We start from the raw sequence: 19,674 nt of genomic DNA on the forward strand, positions 1-19,674 counted from the left end.
CCTCTTGTTCAGGGAGGCAATGAACTACTTTGACTAGTACTCTGTACATTTCTTTTACAATCTGGATCAGGCCATAATTGGAGACAGGATTGGGTTTGAGATAAATAGGGTCTGACCCACAACATTCAGATTTTTTTGTACTAGATCCAATGAGTGTCCCAGCATACCTGCTTCACAGTGTTCATTTAAATGCAAATGTTTATTTTATTTGGATGTTAACATAGCTATTTCTAAAAATGAGTTCAATGTTCCTAGCTTTGTTCACAAATGAAGTGAATTTTCTCACTCACACTCCACAGATACTCCATTTATGTATACTTTCTTTTTACTCGAACAGATCATTGTAATAGAAATTGGTCAATAAATATCCTGCTTTTCTGCTTATCTTGATTTCTTCCTGTCTGTTTATCCAGATAGCATGTTACATCTTGGCATTGTGAGGCACTTGCTACTCATATTCCCTTCCTTTCTCATACAAGCAGGAACGCATCGAGACAGCTTGCTTGCTAGAACTGCAGTTGGCACGAGAATCCACCTCTCTACTTCTAGCCTGTAATTACAGGCAGTGATACCCTCTGAGATGTATTAGCAGCTGGAGAAAGTATCAAACGCCCCCCAAATGATGATTTTGCTAACTGTGTTAGTGGGCTTAAATAGAAGTATTATGTGCTCTCATAAAGTTTTCTTCTTTTTAAAAGTTTGTTTTGAGAAGCAATCAAAACTGCATTTGGATAAAGCATCACCAATGCTTGAGTTATATTTTATAGATGTGGGATATGTAGCCTGTGAATGGTCCTGAATCGCATGCATGAACTGAATCATCTGTCTTTTATCCATAAAATGTGCTCCTGGCTCCTCAGAAGACTCATGGTTGTTCAATTACAGCCCATTCCTGAGCTGTGAGGGTGAAAGTCCTCAGGAGGCACGCAAGGGCCCGTGCTGGCGTCTGGGCTGCTTGCGCCGCCGAGAGTGGCACAGACGCTGGCATTGGGGCACTCACACCGGCCTTCCTGCTCTGCTGCAGCAGCACAGCCCTGGGACGCCAATTCGGCCTCCCACCAGCATCCCAATGGTGCAGATCCATCATCCCGGGAGGTGTTCCTGGGGCATTCCGGGGGTGAAGCTGCCAGTAGGTAGCTTCCTGACCCCTTTCAGGCCGGGAGCACCCCCTCACGCCTCAGCAGTGCTGGCTAGGTTTTTGCTGGCACAGCCTCACTTTTCTCTGTGGGGTTATTTCCCCCATTTTCTATTTTTTGTTTTAAAAAGGGCTTTTTAAAGCTTTGCAGCTGCTATGGAACCTCTTCGGAGGCGTCACAGCGGCACCTCGGCTATATTGTTCCCAGCTGCCGCAAGGTTCAGGAAGGGGCTGCCGGAGTTGCACAATTCACAGGAACGAAAGGGAGCCGGGTGTATAAAATCAAAATACTGAGAAAATGAGATATCAGGGGTTTTTCCTATTCTCTTATTTCTGATGGACAAATCACTCAAGCAATGAATTGTCAAAAGGCAGTTATAAATGTCAATAGTGAAGCCTTTTCCTCATAACTAATCTTGTTTTGTTTCCAGTTGTACTTTGTTAGATAACAATGTGTGATGAATAGTTTTGAGCTATGGACTAAAGGTATCAAGAATAAACATTTGTCATCTATATTTGGATCTTTCCTTCCGTCCAATAAACTAGAGGCATGTCTATGAGGTTATACTAAACAGCAAAGATATTTTTATGCAAGTTCACCTAGGTTTTACTTTCACACTGACTCTAAATATGGCTGGCTTGGTGGCTTAATTGCACACCTGAAATTAAAGCTGGGTTCACCAAATGGTTTGCTGAAATTCTTGACTGTAGGTAAATGTGGATGGATGCATGGTTTGGGGTAGAAACCACATATGACTCCATAACTTCAGCTCATAAACCAGGTAACATTTAGTGGCTGAAGGCATGTTTTTGGTGGTTAGTCACTAAGCAGCTGCATTTAGATGAGCATATTACTCTGAGGGAGAGATATTTAGAAGGAAAAGGCAGTAGAAGGGATGTTGATATCTGAGGTGGATAGATGAAAGTTAGTACTCTTTTTATTTCTCTCAAAAGCTTCAGTCAGACTACTTTTTGTCTACTGGTATCAAAGCCAAGTATGAACAACAGTACCTCTTTTTATCTTTCTTCAAGTCCAAGAACATGACAGATTCTTGTCCTCTCAAGATTTCATAATTTTAAGGTTTAATAGGCTCGGATCCACATATGACCTGGTGAAGAATAATGTTTTGAAAGTCAGGAGGACAACTGTAAAATACTTTTATACAGCAGGAGGCAAATTTGTCCCCTTGGCTTTAAAGGTATATAATGCCAAGGTCTCAAACCAGTTTTAGTATGGTGCAGAAATTTGGATTGGTGCTGTGTCTGAGAAGATGGACTGCATTCAGCATAACTTTTTCTGACACTTACTGGCTACTCCTAGATGTGTCTCAGGGATAGCACTGAGAGCTGAATTGGGTGATTCATCGATGTAGGCTAAGGCATAGATACAGGCATTGCTTTGGAAAGTTTATATCTTAAAATCTGTGGGGAGGCCTAGTTTACTTGTACTTGTACAGGCAGATGCTCACATTAGCCAATGGGATTATGTATTGGAAAAGAAAATGAAATGTCTAGGAATTACAAATGACACGGTAAAGACTACAGAAACTGTAGAAATAACTAGGCTAATCAAAATGCAAGTAAAAGAATTGGACTCTAACAGTACATTTGTTAGGGCTTGTAGTGTATGCTTGGCTTTCTTTTTTGGTATTGCCCTTCCGATGCAACTGCCGAAGTATTTCTATCATCTGACAATACCAAAGCTCAGAAGAGCTTTTAGTTTGGCAAGAATGAATGTCCTTCCTTCAGTGGTTTTGGAGGGCAGATATAAGCATAAGAACATAAGAAAAGCCATGTTGGATCAGACCAAGGTCCATCAAGTCCAGCAGTCTGTTCACATAGTGGCCAACCAGGTGCCTCTAAGAAGCCCACAAACAAGACAACTGCAGCAGCATTGTCCTGACTATGATCCACAGCACCTAATATAATAGGCATGCTCCACTGATCCTGGAGAGAATAGGTATGCATCATGACTAGTATCCATTTTTATTAGTAGCCATGGATAGCCCTCTCCTCCATGAACATGTCCACTCCCCTCTTCAAGCCTTCCAAGTTGGCAGCCAACACCACATCCTGGGGCAGGGAGTTCCACAATTTAACTATGCATTGTGTGAAGAAATACTTCCTTTTATCTGTTTTGAATCTCTCACCCTCCAGCATCAGCAGATGACCCCAAATTCTAGTATTATGAGAGAGGGGAAAAAGCTTCTCCCTGTCCACTCTCTCCACACCATGCATAATTTTATAGACCTCTGTCATGTCTCCCCTCAGCTACCTTCTTTCTAAGCTAAACATCCATAAGCATTTTAACTGCTCCTCATAGGGCAGTTGCTCTAGCCCCCTGATCATTTTGCTTGCTCTTTTCTGCACCTTCTCAAGCTCTGCAATATCCTTTTTGAGGTGTGGTGACCAGAATTGTACACAGTATTCCAAGTGTGGTCTCCATTACAGTGGAATACTGTAAGGGCAGTTTTTTTCTCTATTCCTTGTCTAATTACGGCCAGCATGCAATTTGCCTTTTTCACAGCAGCCACACACTGGGTTGACGTCTTCATCGAGCTATCCACCACCACCCCAAGATCCCTTTCTTGGTCTGTTGCTGCCAGCACAGATCCCATAGGTGAAGTGTATATGTGAAGTTGGGATTTTTTGCCCCAATATGCATCACTTTACACTAACTCACATTTAATCTAATTTGCCATTTTAATGCCCAGTCCTCCAGTTTGAAGAGATCTTCATGGTCCAATTTTGTTTTAACCATCTGCAAACTTGGCCACCTCACTGTTCACCCCTAACGCCAGGTCATTGATAAACAGGTTGAAAAGCACCGGTCCCAACACAGATCCCTGAGGGACCCCACTGCTCACATCCCTCCATTGTGAGAAATGACCATTGATTCCTACTCTCTGCTTCCTATTTTTCAGCCAGTTCTCAATCCATAAGAGGACTTGTCCTCTTATCCCATGACTATGAAGTTTGGTAGGGGACTTTGTCAAAAGCCATTTGGAAATCCAAATACACAGTGTCTACAGGCTCGTTCCTGTCCACATGCTGCTTGACATTTTCAAAAAACTCTAAAAGGTTAGTGAGACAGGATCTACCTTTACAGAAGCCATATTGAGTTTTGCTCAGCAGGCCTTGCCCTTCTATATGCTTGACAATTCTAATGTTAATAATGCTTTCCATCAATTTACCTGGAATAGATGTTAAGCTAACTGGCCTGTAATTTCCTGGGGGGGGGGCTGGAACCTTTTTTATAAATGGGTGTTACATTGGCCATTCTCCAGTCCTCTGGTACAGAGGCTGATCTAAGAGACATGTTGAATATCCTTGTTAGAAGTAGAAAAGGGCAAGAGTCCAGTAGCACCTTAAAGACTAACAAAGATATTTTCTGGTAGGGTATGTTAGTCTTTAAGATGCTACTGGACTCTTGCCCTTTTCTACTACTGCAGACAGACTAACTCGGCAACCCACTGTGAATTATCCTTGTTAGAAGTTCAGCAATTTCCCATTTGAGTTCTTGAAGAACTCTAGGGGTTTTTTGATTGGTGCTGGGTGGAGCTTGTGTGTGAGAGGCGGGGGCTGGACTTGATGGGCCTTGGTCTGATCCAGCAGGGCTTTTCTTATGTTCTTATGAATACCGTCTGGTTCCTGGGACTTGTTAGTTTGCAGTTTGTCTAGACCAGGGGTGTCGAACTCATTTGTTATGAGGGCCGGATATGACATAAATGTCACTTGGTCGGGCCGAGCCATGTGTACCAAATCAAAGAAACAAAGAAATAAATACCATAAAATGTAATGCCAGGTACTGGAGATATGAACTTAATAGAAGACACAGTCAAAGTCAATTAATGATATTATTTTTGTTATTGTTTTAAGCATGTTTGTATTTTAAGTAAAAATAAAGTAAGAAATAATATCATTAATTGGTTTTGCCTGTGTCTTCTATAAAGTTTATCTCTCTGGTCCTTGGCATTAAATTTGATCTGGACTGGAGGGTGACTGCCTTGGCTGGCAAAGCTGGATCTACATATTTTTGAAGTGGGGCAAAAGTACAACATAATATTATATACATATTTGTCTTTATATATATATATTTATATATAAGATATATATGTGTGTGTGTGTGTATAAATACACATACATACATATACATACATACATATATAATCACCAACTCTTTTAAAACGATAGAAAAAATTGTGCTGAATTCCATGAACTGTTAATGAATAATTACACTTTTATATTATCTGATAGTCTCTAGGCTGGGATCAGACTCTTGCTCCTGTAGGTGGTGTGCTGTGCCACGTGAAGAAACACTTTTATTGCAGTGGCTGGTTAACTGAAAATGGAGAAAAAGCTGAAAAACTCCCCCCAAACAAGCCTTATTTTGACAGATCAATACTAGCTCCAACCTACCATATCCCATTAAGGTCATCTGTAAAATGTATTATTTACCATGCCTCCTTGAAAACCCTATTTGTGTGTGTATTTAACTCTGTAACACACACAGCATTCCAGTAATTTTTGCTTCCAAAAAGCAGTAACTTCAATTTCTCTCAAGTGAGTTGTCAACTCCCTTTCTGGACACCTGTATTAAAGTTTTTAACACACAAGCAAAACCTTGTTTTATAAAGCTGTCTCTATGAGGCATTTATAGGCAGGTAAGGGGTGCCCTATAAATAGGCTGAACAATAGCAGTGGAAGCTTTCTACCTGCACAAATGGCAGGACATGGTGATGTTTCCACCTCACTTGCCACTTGGCTAGGGGAGCAAGGGCCAGTAGCAAAACCCATGTCAGTCGCAGAGGCAGCCAGCTTGCCTCTCTCCCCATACTTCGCCCACTTCTTCTCCTTCCCGCTACCTTTCCGATCCTTGGCTCTCTTCCAGCAACAACCTATTTGTTTCAGCGTGTTCCTGTGTGAAAATGAAAAGTAAATTCGAAGGGAGAGAAGCCAAGCCCCTCAGAGCGAGAGAAAGAGCAGGAAGGCTACACAAGGGAGGGGAAAGGGGCAGCTGGAAGGAGAGATTGAAAGTAAGTGCAAAGGCAGCTTTGAGAGGGAAAGAAAGGCGGGCTAAAAAGAAGGCGAGCTACAGCAAGAGAGGGGAGGGGAGAGGTGGCTGGAAGGAGAGAAGGAAAGCAAGTGCAAAAGCAGCTTTGACAGGAAAAGAAAGGCTTGCTAAAGAGAAGGTGAGCTACAGCAGGAGAGGGAAAAGGGGCGGCTAGAAAGAGAAATGGAAAGCAAGTGCGATGGGAGCTTCTGGCTTGCAAACACATATCTAAGCCACCACCAAGTTCTGGCCCTGTTGGCTGGCAAGCACACAGTGGGAGTGGGGGGGGGAGTGGGAGGAGCTGCCTCGGCTCCGTGGGCCGGATAAAAGCCCTTGGCGGGCCTGATCCAGCCCACGGGCCGTATCTTTGACACCCCTACTCTAGAAGTTCTAGGACTTTCTGCCTTGTTACCACTAAAAAAGCGCCATACTCAAATAGAACATGTAGATGCTCACATGACAAAGTTGAAGCTATAAACCATATGATCATGGAGTGTCCTGTATTTAATGAGCTGAGGGCTAGTTTAATTACTCCTTTATTAAAAAATATGGAAATGTCTATGACGCATCTGGCAGTACGAGGACACAGGTGACATATAGGGGCAACCATTAAATACCAACAAAAATAACACTAAGTAAGGCATTTTTAATCCTTTATTTCATGCTCAAGGCTATACCTGTATGAGCAGAGATAGATAAATTAGATGGATGGATGGATGGATGGATGGATGGATGGATGGATGGATAGATAGATAGATAGATAGATAGATAGATAGATAGATAGATAGATAGATAGATAGATAGATAAGGCTTGGATCCATATTTGGAGATTTCGGAACCACATCTCCCATTACTTCTTAGGAATGTTGTGAACTTTGGCTTAAACACAATCATCAGGCAAATAATCATATTTCTCTCAAACAGATGACTCCCTCAAACAGATGTAAAGTGAGTTCCTAATTGGATCACCTCAATAGTCCACGGTGAAGTTAGTTCTGAGTAGTTCTCATCTTGTGCTGTAGCCTCTTATTCTACAGGGCTTAGTCGTCACTGCTTTGGTTCTCTTTTTTTAACTACTGCACAATAATCCTGGCCACTTGGTGTAATAGTGCTAATCAAGTCAGATGGGGGGAAATTTACAGAAGTATATTTCTGCTGACATTAGCAGGCAGAGGGGGAAGAAAATTCATGATCGTAAGTGGCAGAAACCAGAAACACACAGACTGTACTGTCTTAAGCAGGGTCTCACTCTTCGAGGCCCTTGACTTCAGTGGACTTAGAAGGATGTAACTCTGTTGAAGATAGCACTGAAAGAAATCTAGACGGTAACTCTCAATTCAAACATACTTTTTATTTTAACTATATGCATTTTAAAATTGGAGGCACTGGCAGATAAGTATGAGAAGGAAGGGATGGCTGCTGCTGCAGCAAAATTAACACCAACACATAGCACTTCTTCCTGTTTACTGATGTTAGTGGCGTATACCTCCATTTATTTTTTCAGTTTGAGCTGATTAGCACTATTACACAATGCCACCAGAATTATTGCCTAATGGTTGAAATAATGGGATGGTATAAATACAGCAATTTCAATTAAAAAAATAGCAACTCGGGGAAGCAGTTCAAACCTGACAACTGGTACTCTGTTTTCCAGCATGTGAAAAAAAGCAGTTAAACCCACAAAACAATGAAATTCCCTTGAATTTGTTTAGACACATCTGAACGGTGCAACAAACTATCATCAGCACTCAGCTTGCAACTAGTGAGAAAGATGTGATTTTAACCAGGGGATGCTCAAGCATCACTTACCTTCTATATTTACTCTACTCTCTAGTACTGTATGTACTGTAAATTCTAGCTAGCATGATGTTTAAAACAGGCCTGAGACAGGAAAAACCAGGTGACAGTTGGCCAGGCAGATTGGGAAGGAATCTTGCTCACTTTCATTCTCCTGCAAGATGGCTGATTGCTGATGGAATGTGAGATGGTTGGTCAAGCAGCCTCATACATAGGAATGAAAAGATGGAAATTGGTTTGCAGCCATATAATGAATACTGGACCTTCTTTTACAGGGAGCTGCTCTAGTTCAAACGCCTTGTTTTAATTAATGCATTCATTAATTAATGCATTCATTAGGTTAATTAATCGATGCCTTCAGTTCTGCAAATAATAATAATTTTTACAACGAGATGTTTGAATTGGGAGATATAAATAACGCTAAGGGTAATGTGGTTCTTTTTATAGGATTAGCAAAAAGCAGTGACAGCAGCATCTGGAGCCACAGTGTCACAGAGCCACTGATGTCTAAATCAAATGAAATTTATGGCTGGTTGCTAAAAATATATAGAGCAAAGTAAAAGTCCCAAGCATTAACTTTGTGAACTGTAAAGATAAGTAACGGCTGCTATAAGATCATTTAAGACATTCCCTTTGGGACATGAAAGATCTTTGAAGGGAACAAGTTTTTAATACAGATATGTTGAATCATAAAAATATATTAGAGATGAGGGGAGAGGGGAGAAATGTTTTTCTTATTAGAGCAAGGATGGGTTGCCTTTTATGACAGGTTGTAAAAGGCCTTTAACCTATGCATCAGTTACATGGGGATAGAAATGGGCCAGCCTGGGTATCCTCACTTGACACAAGGCCCCTTTGTTTCCTTCACTGCATGTGAATATGGAGTCACTTATGAGGGTGATCTTTTATACATACCTTCCTTGTTACCAAAATGGGTTCACTTGCTCACTATGTGCTAAGCCTTTTATGTATTAAAATACAGATTTCAATTGATTAAGTTTGTGTGTGTATATAATAATAACTCTGGGTATTTATAGAACACTTTTCAAGTGTTCAAATATTTACCTCAGTAATCATTCCACCGGGAGGAATGATGACATGGTAGTCTTTTCAGATCTCAGAAGTTAAGCAGGTTTAGTACTTGGATGGGAAACCACCAAGGAAGACTGCAGAGCAAGGTAATAGCAAACCACCTCTGCTTCTCACTTGCTTTGAAAGCCCCTTGCTGGGGTTGCCATAAGTCAGTTGCAACTTAACGGCACTTACATACATAATCATTCCACCAGCCCTATTGGTTCATTTATTTATTATTCAGTGGCTTGATGGCAGAATGGGTTGAAAGTGGGTCTCAGTCCTACTCTCATATTGTAACCACTACACCATGTGGGCTTTTTTTTAGGTTAGACTAGTACTATTGAGCTGGATGCACACTACATTTCCTAATGGCCAAATAGAACTTTCCTGCCTCCCCCGTCTCACTGCAACCCACTGATCTCCACAAAATCCTACTTCTGGAGGATAGGGGACCCAGAGGAATGATATGATGGGGGTCTGTAGCAGTAAGGAGGAATGGTTGGAAGATGCAGACAACGCATAATTAAATTGTGGAACTCCCTGCCCCAGGATGTGGTGATGGCTGCCAACTTGGAAGGCTTTAAGAGGGTAGTGGACATATTCATGGAGGAAAGGGGTATTCATGGCTATTAGTTAAAATGGATACTAGTCATGCTGCATACCTATTCTCTAGTATCAGAGGAGCATGCCTATTATATTAGGTGCTGTGGAACACAGGCAGGATGGTGCTGCTGCAGTCGTCTTGTTTGTGGCTTCCTAGAGGCACCTGGTTGGCCACTGTGTGAACAGACTTGATGGGCCTTGGTCTGATCCTGCAGGGCCTTTCTTATGTTCATGCATTCCCGAGATTCGGCGTACGGGAACGGCAGGGAGAAGGCGCAGGCGAGCCGCCTTCTAAAGCCGTTCGCCGTACGCCGGGGGGAAAAAAGTCTTTTCACAGCTTTTTTGTTGTTGTTAAACGGGGCCTTTCGCCCCATAGAGAACAGTGAGGCTGCACCTGCTAAAAAGCAGGCACAGCAACGCTGTTCTCAGCGCCAGCGTATTGGGGCGAAAGGGGAGAGGAAGCTGCCTACCCGTGGCTCCTCCCCCCGGCCCACCCCAGGAATGCCCCGAGTATGCCCCCCCCATGCTGGTGCCACAAGTCCCAAGGACCCTTTGCCGGTGGAGGGGTGAGGCGCAGCTATGCGGTGGCAAGGTCACACCACCTCCTAAGAAACCCCCCCAGGAATGCACGGTTAATCTGGATCCAACCAGTTATCTCTAGATTGCTCATGTGGGGGAGGGCAGAAAGAGAGTGGCTTGTCAAACTGAGTTCATAGGCTGAGGTAATATTTGGCCTGGTGTCTTAGGAATGTGGCTCCCTTTCTCTCATACCCATTAAGCTGTAAGAATCTTGGACTTGGGTGGCTGAAAAGAATCATATAATGCATTGTACTAAGGAAGGATCTTCTAAAGTTGTTTCCACGGTTTATATGTTAAGGGAATCATTTCTATATTGATTCATTTGCCAAGAAACTCTGCATGGAAACCCAATACATTGGAGAAAAGCATGTTCTAGGGCACATTTTATGCAAAGCTTATTGGGTGTTAGGGTTACTGTACTGCATGAACTGAGACGACACCCAACAGTCTCCTATGACTTTACATCACAGGGAACAACTGTTAATACTTGACAAGCCATCTTTCAGGAAAGCTTATCCACCATCACTAATATTGTTGAGAAGCTTCTGAGGAACTGTAGGATTCACTGGAACATATTTTGAAAACCATTATGCTAAACCCTTGCACATAAATGTGCACTGCTCTGTCCATCTATAAATGACTCTTTTAAGCAAACACCCTTAGGAGTAGTGGCTCAACACCGAAGACTGCACAAGTGGGTATCAATTGCTGCTCAGCGAATGGTTCACACAGGAGAACTGAAGCTGCTCAGAATGTTACCTGTGCTAATCTGAATGCTTCAGTGCCTTCTCCATCATTTCTATTTGTTTACTGCCTTTGGAAAAAATGGCTGCTACACCCAGGTTAATTATATTGTTAGTTAAGAGCAGTAGCAGAACTATTGATTTTCTGTCTGTGTCACTTTCCCTTTAGGGGCAGGATGCTTAGGGAAATGGTATTACAAGCTGATTAGAGACAATGATCCATTCCTGTATAGTCTTTTTCGCAACAAACCAAGGAAGGAGAAGGGTGACCCACAATGGTACAAAAAAAAAAAAAAATCCAGAAATAAACCCACCCAAAAATTGAAGATGTGAATATACAAACCAACAAACGGCAACTCTTAAAAATAATCCATCAAAATAGCCTAGGCATGTAATTGCTGTTATAATGGGAACTCTTTTGCATATTTGCATTGAACAAAGTGCAACTTGGTGTGACAATAAACTGCAAAAGAATAGGAAGAATCTTGTTTGAAATTGTACCTGTACCATTTTTTATAGTTATCCTGTCTAGAGGCCTCATACTACCTGCCAATTGCAGAGGTAATGTTGAATATCATTATTACCTTCTGTTCCTGAAAAGAGCTTCCAAGATCGAATGCTTGCAGTCCCAGGAAGATTGTTGTGAAACAACCTTCTGTTACAAAAATACTGTAAGACTGCAGTGTTTCTTCATTACTTGATTTAGATTCTGGGTCGACATCACTGCATTTGAAATTGTTGTACTTGGAATAACTGGGTTTCCTTTTAAAATATTTCTGTGATCTTTCAGCAACTTCATTTGTCACTTATGAGTGGTCATATGTCATGCTTTGATACTATCTTATTGTATGCAATTGATTATAGTAATTGTTAATTTTGGTTAAGCTTAACCCTGTGTCTTCCCATACCGTTACCGATTCAACAGGTATCTGAAACCACCCTACATCCACCTTTTACTTCACTTTTGACAAGCTGAGTCTGTTGAAATCAAAGCAGGCTTTCATTTGGTTCAGCAGTTCAGCTGTCTGGAGAGCGTCCTTTCTAGAAGATATGGGAACATCAAAGCGGCAGTGCATTTAGAGCACTGAGAATGGGATTTCTGGCACAGGAATGGCAACTCAGACTGCTTTGATAGTTGCATGAATCTTCTCTGTGGGCAGCAGAACAGCAGGGCAGCTGCTGGGCGTCAGGTAACAGTTTCAAGGTTTATCTCTTGTAAGAGGAATTGTCAGATACAAAAGGAGCTTGCTTTCAGAGCTAACATACAGAAGAAGCTTCAGTGAAAGATGCAGTCTCTTACTGGCTGAATCTCCATTCCAAGCCTCAGTTTGACAAATGTGACTTACTCAATGTGAACTTCATGGTCTCTAAAGCCTGAACACCTCAAAAAAAGATTCAAGTGGATCAAATCCGCCATTAAGGTCCCTATTGTTTAGAACATGCAAAGAAGACAGCAGGGAGGTTGATGCAAAGTAGAAGGATTGCAGGAATCCTGCTCATAGGGAAGGCTGCAGACCATAAAAGAGCCAATTTGCTGACGTGGTTCGTAAGTATACGTTTTCAAAATCTGTTTGTGACTAGAAGGATTTCTAAAGAGGATGTCATCTGCTTTCACAGTAACTTCTGTGTGGCCTACAAGTGGTTTCAGATGCTTAGCCAAAACCAAGTAATCTCTCCTCAAGAAAATTTTAGAAGTCTGCGTATGTTGCAAAACATCTCAAAATGAAATGACACTCATTCTTCCTGCTCTGCTGTTTTACAAGCTCATGACTCCCCTTGCCTTGCAAATCTGTGATGTGTCTTTTGGAGCTGGTTCTAGAACCCAAATGTTATGTTTTGCACTTAGCTGAAATAAAAAAAGAGATTCTGTCAAAGTTTTTATTTACTCTAATAGAAGGGGGGGGGAGGAATCCAAAAGCAGAACTGAACTGAACTGAACTGTTGCTGAACTGCACCATTTTAGGGTGATGTTTTGCATCAAAAATAAGCATAACACAGTCATGTCCATTTATAAAAACATTTGAGGATAAAGTCATTTCTTAAATGACTTAAATGATGAGTTACAAGACCAAAACATTATTCTATGAGGTCTTTTATATGTGTGTGTTGCAACTGGTCATAGGAATATGATTTTCACTGCAGTGAAAAAATACGTAAAATGATTATTGCCAAAAATTGGCAAAATGCGAAGAACTTGAATATTAAACATGGATAAAGGAAGTCTGGCAGGTGGCTAATTGACTACGAATCAGAATCAGAGCTAAGTTGACTACATTAACTGAATCTGTATGACTGAAAGAAGGTACACCAAAACCCCTGTTTTTTCAGACTATTGGAAACTCTTCATTGATTTCATTGAGTTAACTTTTGCTTTGTATAATTTTTCTTCCTTCCTTGAGTAAAGATATGCGTTTGGAGTTTTATGAAAATATATTTGCCTTTTTTCCTTAAAAATAAAATAAAGAGAAAGCAACAAAACACAGCAAAATTTCAAAAATGATAGAATGTATTCACTCCAGTTAGAACCATCAAGGGGTCTGACTACCATCTTTAGGCTCTATGTTAATTTTCTTTTATTAGTTAGTGGTTACTGCTTGTATATAGTCATAGTTATAAAACTGAGAAAAATCACAGCAGCATGTTAGATTTGGTTGCATATCTCATTATTCTAGATCTGTGGTTCTCCAACCTTTTAATAATGAAATTTCCCTGTGTCTTTGTTCAGAACCCAGCTCTTTGGGCTTCAGTTTCTTAGCTTGGAAATGGCTGTGCTCATGAATCCATAGAATCTCATTCCTCAAGCAGCTGAATCAGAGGAAGTCATTCATTCCAATTAAGTTTAAACCACTGGTAGTAACTGAAACAACAGATAGTATCCTGCCAATGCACTAATTCTTTCCCATGCGCAAATGTAGCTTCACAGGCTCACTATAGCGCACACTGTGGCACTTGGGTTTTACTTCAGAAGTACTTCAAACACTCTCTAACAAGGCAGCTGTAAACTAAGAAAATAAGGTGGTCCGCAAATTATAAACAAAGCAAGACAGTATCCATGAACAACTGGAGTTATTTATATTCAAAATATTTCCACTGTTTTAAAAATGGTAGTTTTGCCTGTGTGATCTTTTTGGTATGCTGTGTGATCCCTAGAGTTAATGAGTTCTGCAGGGATGCACGGCAGTGGCTAAAGATCATTTACCTGAATTGCTTTTTAATTTCTGGAATGGAAAGTCACTTGTGCAGCAGTATTACTATAGTATAATTTACAGCAATCCTGAATCTATAAATTTAGTCATAATGGGACAGAGGAGGAGGATAAAAAATACCCTTTAATAAATTATCTCACGTTCTGAGGTTGATATTCCAAGAACTCAACAATAAAATGAGGCACTCAGAGGCAAGAAGAGTCATTCCTTTAGAAATCCTGCATAATAAATCACTCAGTCTGGTCCAAGAGTTTTTACAGTGTTGTTGACCTATTTCAGAAAAAAAAAATGTTGCAAATAATGCACTGTTGGATATCTTTCAGTTCATCTGTATTGAGGTAATACATTACCTCGGGTAAGTCATTGTCGCTCAACCTAACCTCCCTCACAAAGGTTGATACAAAGTTAACAAGGGGGAGGAGATAATGTATGTCACTGAGCTCCTTAAAGAATGGGTGGAATATAGATATTACAGGGAGTCTAAGGTTATCAACAGTGACAGCATATAGAAGCTCATAATTTAGTTTAAAACCATCATAGTATGAACAATAGATAAACTGCATGGTGGTGATATGATAAGAAAATGTGGTTGTCCACAAAGTATAAATACCCCAAACAGAATGTGAGTAGGATTAAAGAGAATGAGGCCAATATACCCAATTCTAACTGGTCAGCATATCTAGTCTCAATAGGGAGGGGCCATGGCTCAATGGTAGAGCATCTGCTTTGTATGCAGAAGGTCCCAGGTTCATTTCCTGGCATATCCAGTAAAGATCAGGTTGTAGGTGATGTGATAGACCTCAGCCTGAAACCTCAGCCTGGAGAGCCACTGCCAGTCTGAATAGATAATGCTGACTTCAATGGACCTGTGGTCTGATTAAGTATAAGGGGGCTGTATCTGTTCATCTGTGATCCTCTTTCTGTGAGCCCTACCTTGTATGTCCTTACGGTGTGAACAAGGGCTTCCATCCCTGGTAAAAAAAATCCATTCTAAGTTCTTACGTTGAAACTAGGGCATGCTGTGAACTTCAGCATGAACTTAAACACCTGGCAGCTACTTTGCTTGAACTCCCTTGATGGCATGCAAAACAAGTTCCATATTGGATCTAGAGAAGTTTGTTTCAAGCGCAGCCTTGTGCCTGCACAGTATCTGTTTGTGCGACAGGGTCAGGTTGTTATTGCTTGGAGCTGCTTTTGCCCAGTAAGAGAACTAAATTATCTAATTTACTGGAGAAGAGACAGTATGCCCGAGGATCAAAGTTGGATCATTAAATTGATCGACTTGTATTGTAAAGCACAGAATTGCTTGCAGTTCATTCCCTCTTTGCACATACACACTTGGATTCATCCTTTAAATGACCAACATGAGACAGAATGTATTGCCTGTTTTTTATACCTGTGCTGTCAGTGGCATCTATTTGAGATGTCAAGAACTGATCACAAAATTAGCTGTTTATAGAGCTTACCTTACTCCAGTTTTCTCCTGAATGGGGACCAAAGTGGTTTACCAAAAATACCCATACAATTTAAACAATTTGAATGCACAAAATCCAATTTAAATAAACAGAAAATATCAAAAGGCACGCAAAACATCCTGGATTTGTGTGATATCCTCTAGGGTGGTCTATTCAGGCTACATATTGTGGAACATGGGCTAAGAGCCCTTTCACTCTTGCTAATTTCCTAGAGTGGCCCCGTCTGTGGATACCTAAATCCACGGATTGGGGCTACACTTACCCCCAAACAGATATTTCTGCAGACTTGGAAGACTGTCAGACTGCAGTACTTCGTTGCATTTCTTTCATAAGGGACTTCGCTCCAGATGTAGTCGCGAGTTTAAAAGTTTTATTAAGAAAGCCAGCGAGTTCAGTAAGTCCATAGAAACATAAGGCTACAATACAGACATGGTGATACACCGGTACCTTTATAGCAGGGGTGGGGAACCATTTTTCTGCCAAGGGCCATTTGGATATTTATAACATCATTTGCGGGCCGCACATTCTGGCCCTGCCCCCTTTAACCCCTCCATTGTCGCCACTTCTGCCCCCAGCCCTCTTGTAGTGCAGAGGAAATACGTTTCTCCACAGCCCAGGTGGGAAAGGGTTAACATAGTTTCTTGGGTGGTCCTAGCAGCTCCATAGCTAATGACTCTTCTGCAAGGGGGAAAGAAGATTCCTTTTCTCGGCAAAACAAACATCCACCTTGAATAGAGGCTATTCCTGGCTGCGGGAGGGGGCGGATTGCCAGTCTTAGATCCTTAGAGCTAGAGATCTGCCAGGACCCATGAAGGGCCAGACCAAATGATTTCGCGGGCCTTATACGGCCCCCGGGCCTGACGTTCCCCACCCCTGCTTTATAGGGTACATACAATAGGATTGATTAGGTTCAGGGCATAATACAAAAGGACGAGATGTGGCAGAGTTGTCTTGATGGCTCAGATACAAGGAAACAATACGGAAGGTAACTGCCGGTAACTACTCATTGAAAAACTCATACATGAAACTAAAGCGTGAAATAGCTAGGTGATTTCCAGGGCTCCCAGGTATTGTTCCGTGGGACCGGGTAACTCACTGACGATTAGCCGGGCAGGTCTCCATTGAGGTGTAGATGCCGGGGGGGGGGGAGGGGCAGAGGCAGAAAGCCAGAAAGCCTTAACTGACAAAGACACCCTAGGGTTAGAAAAATTTAAAATGTTTTTTAAAATACACTGGGAGGTTAAATTCCCCTAAAATTAAATTAAATGTTGTCTGCCCAAGCGCAGCAATGGAGGGGAGTCTTGGGGGCCCCACCTGGTACTGCGCCAGGCAAGCTGCTTATGGCAGCAGTGTGTGTGTGGGAGTCTCAGTGGGGTCCGCCCAATACTCCACTGGGCAAGCCGCTGACATTGGTGGTATGGTGTGTATGGGGTGGGGGTCTCAGCAGGCTCACCCGGTACAGTACTATCTTCAGCAGCATGCTGAAGATCGAGAGTAAGGCTGCCAGGCACCCCTCCCTGGATAGATTGTTCCATAATCATGGGGCTGTGAGCGAAAAACCCTCTCTCTTGTACCCACCAAATGAGCTTCTTTGGTTGACAGTCAAGAAGGCCTCTCTGTGTGATCTGAATTCCCTGGCAGGAATGTATAGGAGAAGAGGGTCCTTCTGATATCTCTGTCCCAAGCCATGTAGGGTTTAAAGGACAAAGCCAACACCTTGAATTGGGCTCAGGAGTAGATCAATAGCCAATGCAATTGGTTCTTGTGGGTTATCCGGGCTGTGTGACCGTGGTCTTGGTATTTTCTTTCCTGACGTTTCGCCAGCAGCTGTGGCAGGCATCTTCAGAGGAGTAACGCTGAAGGACAGTGTCTCTCAGTGTCAAATGTGTAGGAAGAGTAATATATAGTCAGAAAGAGGTTGGGTTTGAGCTGAATCATTGTCCTGCAAAAAGTATCAAAGGTAATGTGCTAATCATTGTCCTGTAAGTATCAAGATAATGTGCTAATGAGGGTGTGGTATGTTAATATGGAACCATTGTATCCTGAAGTGATCTGTTAATGTGTGAATCCCAAGCTAATCTGCATGGCTATTGTGGACTGTAGTCTTTGTTAGTCTGGAGGTTTTCAGGACAGGAAGCCAAGCCTTATTCATTCTTAAACTCTCTTCTTTTCTGTTAAAGTTGTGCTGATGTTTATGAATTTCAATGGCTTCTCTGTGTAATCTGACAAAATAATTGGTAGAATTGTCCAGTCTTTCAGTGTCTTAGAATAAGACCCTGTGTCCTGTTTGGGTCAGTCCATGTTCAGCCACTGCTGATTTCTCAGGTTGGCCAAGTCTGCAGTATCTTTCATGTTCTTTTATCCTTGTTTGTATGCTGCGTTTTGTGGTCCCGGTGTAAACTTGTCCACAACTGCAGGGTATACGATATACTCCTGCAGAGGTGAGGGGGTCTCTTTTGTCTTTTGCTGATCGTAGCATTTGTTGTATTTTCTGGGTGGGTTTAAACACTGTTTGTAGGTTATGTTTTTTCAAAAGTTTCTCCATCCTATCAGTGACTCCTTTAATAAATGGCAAGAATACCTTTCCTATGGGAGACTGTTTTTTCCTGAGTTTTCTTATTTTTGTTTGGTTTAATGGCCCTTCTGATTTCATTTCTGGAATAGCCGTTTGCTAGCAGTGCGTGATTTAGATGATTAATTTCTCCCTTGAGAAACTGTGGTTCACAGATCCATCTTGCACGGTCCATTAATGTTTTGATTATTCCTCTTTTCTGTCGGGGGTGGTGGTTGGAGTTTTTGTGTAAGTAGCGATCTGTGTGAGTTGGTTTCCGGTAGACCTTGTGACCTAACTGAAAGTTTGTTTTACGGATGACATGGGTATCAAGAAATGGGAGTTTACCCTCAATTTCCTTTTCCATGGTAAACTGAATATTTGGATGGATATTATTAAGATGGTTTAGAAAGTCCATTAATTTTTCTTCACCATGGCTCTAAATAGTAAATGTATCATCTACGAACCTGAACCAGACTGTAGGTTTGTAAGGTGCCAATTCTAATGCTGTCTTTTCAAAATATTCCATGTAAAAGTTTGCTATTACTGGACTGAGTGGGCTTCCCATAGCTACTCCATCAATCTGTTCATAAAATTCTTTATCCCATAGGAAATAACTTGTTGTCAAACAATGGTGAAAGAAGGCTGTTATATCTTCTGGAAAAACCTGGTTAATCAATGAGAGTGTGTCTTTTACTGGAACCTTGGTAAAGAGGGATACAACATCAAAACTGACTAATATATCCTGTGGATTGAGTCTCAACTGACTGATTTTGTTGATGAAATGAGTTGAATCTTTGATATAAGCAGTGGTTTTTCCGATGTGGTCCTGTAGGAGGGTGGTCAAATATCTAGCTAATTCATATGTTGGGGAACCAGTGGCGCTCACGATGGGTCGGAGTGGGACAAAATCCTTATGAATTTTAGGTAGTCCATATAATTGTGGTGATTGTGCTTCTGTCTTGCATAATTTTCTGTGTGTGTCCGGATGAAGAGTGGAATTCTTGATCAGTATGCTAGTTTTCCTGGTAATTTTGCAAGTTGGATCTCGTTTTAGTTTTTTGTATGTGGCAGGGTCCAGAAGTTCCTCAATCTTCTTTTTGTATTCTTCTGTTTTCATGATCACTGTGGCATTGCCTTTGTCAGCTGGTAAAATAATGATTTCTGGATCTGCATTGAGGGACTTGATGGTGTTTCTCTCCTTGCGTGTTATATTGCTAGCAGGGGGCTTTGTTTTTCGTAGAATTCCTGCTGTCTCTCCTCTTATTTCCTCAGCATCTTCTTCAGGTAGATTACGAATGGCAGCTTCTACATTTGCAATGATGTCTTCCACCGGAATTTGGGTGGGAGTGACTGCAAAGTTTCCTCCCTTGGCTAAGATGGAAGTTTCTTCAGGTGAGAGTTGTCGGTCTGTCAGATTGAAGATAATCCGTTTGTTGTCAAGTTTTGGACTGGTCT

General features: G+C 41.6%; 1 protein-coding gene and 1 non-coding gene across 2 annotated transcripts in view; both read left to right on the forward strand.

The window, feature by feature from the left end:
- GLI2 (GLI family zinc finger 2) overlaps positions 1-19,674 on the forward strand; it is a 235,972-nt gene that overhangs the window by 15,363 nt on the left and 200,935 nt on the right. The window lies entirely within an intron of this gene.
- TRNAT-UGU (transfer RNA threonine (anticodon UGU)) lies at positions 14,887-14,957 on the forward strand. Its single transcript has one exon. It is a non-coding gene; the product is annotated as a tRNA-Thr (tRNA).

The sequence above is a fragment of the Euleptes europaea genome, chromosome 15 (assembly GCF_029931775.1).
Source record: "Euleptes europaea isolate rEulEur1 chromosome 15, rEulEur1.hap1, whole genome shotgun sequence".
NCBI classification, from domain to species: Eukaryota; Metazoa; Chordata; class Lepidosauria; order Squamata; family Sphaerodactylidae; genus Euleptes; species Euleptes europaea.